The sequence below is a fragment of the Fundulus heteroclitus genome, chromosome 19, assembly GCF_011125445.2.
Source record: "Fundulus heteroclitus isolate FHET01 chromosome 19, MU-UCD_Fhet_4.1, whole genome shotgun sequence".
NCBI classification, from domain to species: Eukaryota; Metazoa; Chordata; class Actinopteri; order Cyprinodontiformes; family Fundulidae; genus Fundulus; species Fundulus heteroclitus.
The window spans coordinates 33081378-33086657 of NC_046379.1; the positions used below are offsets into that span (position 1 = coordinate 33081378).

At 37.9% G+C, this 5280-nt stretch overlaps 1 non-coding gene across 1 annotated transcript; it reads right to left on the minus strand.

The window, feature by feature from the left end:
• Positions 1-1285: 1285 nt before the first annotated feature.
• LOC118567086 lies at positions 1286-1394 on the minus strand. Its single transcript, XR_004933466.1, has one exon. It is a non-coding gene; the product is annotated as a U5 spliceosomal RNA (small nuclear RNA).
• Between the last annotated feature and the right edge of the window lie 3886 nt (positions 1395-5280).

A 5280-nucleotide genomic window follows, 5' to 3' on the forward strand; every position in this document is an offset into this window, starting at 1 on the left:
TGTTTGTCTCCCTATTTGTGTTATTGCCAATTTCTCCCAATCCTTTATAAAAGTTTAATAAAACACGTGGGACATGTGCACTTCCAGGCTTCTTATTTCCCGCTGTTACCACGGTGAAACACATTATCTGCATTTCATTGAGGAGGCCTTTTTTCATGCTCGTGCTCAACTCAGGGTTGATTGGACGCTGAGTTTAGTTACCTGATTAATATCCTAATATCTTTTATACTCAGCGAAAACGCTGAGTATAAAAGATTGAGGTAGAACTACTCAGAGTAGCAGCTTTCTAATCAGGATAAATCGACCACTTTTTCTGAAACAGGAGACATACCTCAACCTTTCCAAAACTATAAAGAAGTCTGCCCCACCCATCAATCAGTGGTGCGCTCTGATCAGCACCTGGCGTTCACAGAGCGGGGCCGTGGAACACCATCTTACCAGAGTTGAAAATGGTACAAAATAACTTGGTTTCTTATTACTTTGTTTACAGTTCAGCTTGGATTTAATTTACTGTGCAGCATAGAGTTGCTGTGTGCACTGAATCTAGATGCAGTTCTCGACTACACCGTCTCTAAGAAGCTGTTGACTCTGCTAGCCGTCCCTGAGAAGCTGTGGACTCTGCTAGCCGTCTCTAAGAAGCTGTGGACTCTGCTAGCCATCTCTGAGAAGCTGTTAACTCTGCTACCTGTCTCTGTGAAGCTGTGGACTCTGTTACCCGTCTCTGAGAAGCTGTGGACTCTGCTAGCTGTCTCTAAGAAGCTGTGGACTCTGCTAGCTGTCTCTAAGAAGCTGTGGACTCTGCTAGCCGTCTCTGAGAAGCTGTTAACTCTGCTACCTGTATCTGTGAAGCTGTGAACTCTGCTAGCCGTCTATGAGAAGCTGTGTACTCTGCTACCCGTCTCTGTGAAGCTGTGGACTCTGCTACCCGTCTATAAGAAGCTGTGTACGCTCTCATCTGCCAGTCAGCTCCTGCATCCTTCACCTCCACCAGGTAACAAATTCTGGTTCCACTTGCCATCATCCCCCACTTCTTTCAATAAACTCTCTTAAACTCAACTCTGTGTGTGTGCGTGCTGTATCCGGGTTCATCCATGACACACTTAAATTATTTATATATGTTTTCATAATTTAATGTATTTAATATTTTGTTTATCCGTAGTAAAGTCTTTCAGACTGTGACAACTTTTGCTGACGTTTAACTGATAAATGCATATAGTAATTACATGTATTTAAAGTACACTAGGATCAAAGTGATGGTGTGACCACAATAACTTTATACAGTGAAACTCCCATTTTCACAGGGCATCAAGAAACTAAGTCAAATACTTGTTCCTCTCCATGGAAATCTTTAGTGAAAGACGAAAGACTTATACGATCTGAAGAGTAACAAGAGTGTATAACTTTAACCGATGAAGTGGACCGATACATTCACCGCTACTCGAGTCTGAGTGACGGTCTCAGATAGAATTAAACATAAACATGCAAAAAGCAAACTAATTAACTAAACATGCAACAACTCTTTCATATAGGTGTCTTCTAATTTATCGTCAAAATAATCCATATTTATTGGTTCATATCACCTTTTTTTAAAGTTTTGGCGCCATGCATGATGGGATTTTGTTGCCTGCCCCTCGCATCTTTTGAAATGTGAGTTGTGGGGATTTATTCACCCGGGTTTAGAATTGAGGAAAATATACTTTCCCATAATTGAAAGCAGGTGATTTGTAAAGGTATTCTCTCCGTTTTGTTATTGATATTCCTGCTTCTCTGTGAGTTTTTCAATCACGCGTCCCCATAAACATGGTGGTGATAATCCACAGTGATGTCATTCAAGCACATAATCAATCTAGCTAACATAAATAAGACAAGATGTACTTTATTGATCCGAGAATTGGGGAATTATTTAGCAGCAGCAGCATAACATATAGAAATCAAGCTAAACATAAGACCTTAAAATAAAAATATGAAGTGGAAAAGTATCATCTAAAAATGTCTATACATTCTTACATCCTACAGTTAAATCCATTTTGCTCTTAGCAGCCCCCTATTACTGACCTACTCAGTAAATGCTTTTAGCTAAGAAAAGACCTTCACAATTCTTTTGAGGTAGAAAAGATCCAAAAATAAATTGAACTTCTGTAAGAGATTATGGGTTTACTAAAATAGATAAATAGAGGTGAGCTATTAAAAAAAAATTGGCTGTAATAGTGTGAAACCTATTTGTCTTAAATTATCAGAAGAATATCAGAACTTTTTAAAACTAGAGTGTTTTTTATTTCTTACATTGTCACTGCATTTAAGATACAAAATTAGAAATTTGTGAGAAAAACTTATTTATTGATTATACACACTTTGGAATGCTGAGCAAAAGAGGGCAGTATTTAGAAATGTAGTGGGTAAAAAGTTAAATTAGTCAAGATTTGATGAATTAGAACCATATTGTTACAATTTACTTTTGTTTATTTGTATTTAAATGCAATGAATTTTAACATGTTATCATGGTAAAGTGGACTGCTTTAAGGATGGTAAAAGCAGACTTTAAATGTTTTATTCAGTAAGCCAAATTTAGAAACCATTTTCAGAAACAGTAATGCCGGAATCCTTGGCTCCAAAAAAACACCCAAACAAACACAATTATAAACAGGTAGATTTAATTTACTAATAAATACAGTAAGATAGTATTCAAAACCTCTGGAGTTTTTTCACATTTGTCATGTTACAAACACAACCTTCAATGCATTGTTTGGCATTTTTGTGTTGACCGCTTTTATTCTTTGGGGATGCTTTATTCACTAGACACAGGGAAACTGGTCAGAGTAAAAAGGAGGCGTTGATAGAGATAAATGCAGTGCAATCCTTGAAGAAAATCTGACAAACAACTTGAGACTAGGGGGATAAACTCACCCTTTAGCAGCACAGCTGCTAAAGGGTGAGAAATCTCCACATACTGGTAGAGCAAAGATGGAGTGGTTTAAATCAAAGCATATACTGTACATGTGGTAGACTGGTCTAGTCCAAGCCCAAATAGAAAATTTAACTTGAACTTAAATAATTGTTCTGAAATGCTGTTAAAAATTAAATAAAGTTATGTAAAGCAGCTATGCCTGTTTCTCGGGTGTTCTGACAGATGAAATGAGCAAACAGCTCCTTAATTTTCAAGGAAAACCTGAAAGAAAAACAGAGATTGCCGTTCAAAGTTACTGCAGGGCTATCATTGGATAGGTTTAAATAAAAAAGACACATTTTACTGTAAGCAATAGAAGAAAAACACATTTGCTAACATGTCATAAAACCCTAAAACTCGCCTGATTACATAAACTTTGATCTTACTTTATTTTCCCCAGCACGACTATGTTGATTGAAACAGGCGCATCATGACTCGTCATGCTGCCACTCGTCTGATTGCCCCCGTGCAGGCGTCTGTTAAAACACCTAGCCCGGTATGGGTGAAAGCCACCCTTTCGATCTAAGTAACACGGTGAATACCCTAGTATTGTGTTAACTGAAACGGAAGGAAGTATCAAGCTGGGTTTAAACTGGCCATGCCGCCTCTAAAGTCTGATTGAATAAGCTTTAATCTTATTTTATTTTCCCCACAATAATGTTGATTGAGACGGTGCGTCGGCACCTCGAACTAGCGCGTCGGGTTGCTCTTTTAACAAACTCCTCCCCAACAGATCTCCTGAAGCTCATATTCAGGTCACTAAGACAGTGACTAGGGCAGTATAAAGACACATTTTGTTCTTAGCTGTGCCGCCTATTACTGACCCACTCAGTAAATACTTTTTGCTAAGAAAAGACTGTCACGATTCTTTAGAGGGGAGAAAAACCCCTCTTGCTTTTGTGTGGTTATTGGTGGAACAGGAGTTAAAACGGTAACAAACCTGGTCGTCTATATAGTATGCTTGTGCAGTTGAAATTACACTTTTGGTTAAAGGTAACCCGAGAAAAACACATTTCCTGACCATCAAGATTGGTTGTGCATAATATAATTAAATAATTAAAAATAAGTTAAGTGTGTGTGTGTGTGGGGGGGGGGGGGGGGGGGGGGTGAGTATTGCTTTCGGGACGGAACTTCCGGGGATGGTACTGAAAGTGGGCTAGGAAAAGGGGAGTGTGGGACTTCTGCCGGAATTGGGCTGTCACTTTGGAATGTGGGCGGGGTTTTGAGATTGATAAAAGAGTTCTACTATTTTTTTGATGCTTTCAAAGGTAACAGAAAAATGATCAAATAGGGCAACATCAGTTACATTGACCTTAGAAATCTTTAGACCTTTAGTGATGATCAAGTCTTAAATATGTCCCTGTTTGTAAGTTGGCTGTTTAACATGTTGAGTTAAACCAAAGTTTCTTTTTTTTTTCTTTTTTTTTTCCCAGTTTTTTTTTTTTTTTTGTCCTGTCTAGCAATGTGGCAATAGAAATTGATATCTTAATGCCAAATAGAGCTCGACAGATTTTACTTTCACAAGTGGAGCAAACAGCTTTCGCCATAATGCTCCGCTTGATTTGTGCGTGTAAATAGCTTTATTGTGATTCCTGCAGGGAGAATTTCAAATTATATGGACACTACAATGGGAAAGTAGGAGAGTAAAAGAAAAAACAAGAAGAGAAAAAAAAGAGAAAGAAGAGGTGAAAGAAAGAAGAGATAAAAGGAAGAGAATGACAAGACATCCTCTGTCTGCTCCATCACCTGGAAAGAGACAAAAAGAACAGCACAACCAACAGACATAAGGCAACAGATACAATCGTGTAACACCTTGATACCATTGCTAAATCATATGTATTATTATTTAAGCTGACATGTGTAATGTGATACCTAAAAAAGAAAGTAAAAGAAAGTAAATAAATAAATTATAGCCTTTCTGTATATAAGTGAACATTTAATACCTGGGACCCAGCACCTAAACCAAAGTTTCTAAGTGTGTCACACAGTCCTTTTGCACTTCTGTCTTCAGGGTGGTCAACGTGAAAGTTGAAGTCTCCCACAATAATTAAATAGTCATAATCAACTTAAATCACATATAGGAGGTCACTAAGATCATTAAAAAAAATTGATGTGGACTTAGGAGGCCTGTATACATTCAGAAACATAGTTCATACTGGGCCCTTTACCTGGAGAGCCAAATGTTCAAAAGAGTCGAATTTTCCCCAAAAAGCTTTTTACACTTTAGTGAATCATTAAACAATCTTGCTGCTCCTCCACCTTTCCTTTGCTGTCTGCTCTCACAAACAAAATTGTAGTTTGGAGGAGTCGACTCCAACAGAATATGTGCTTCATTA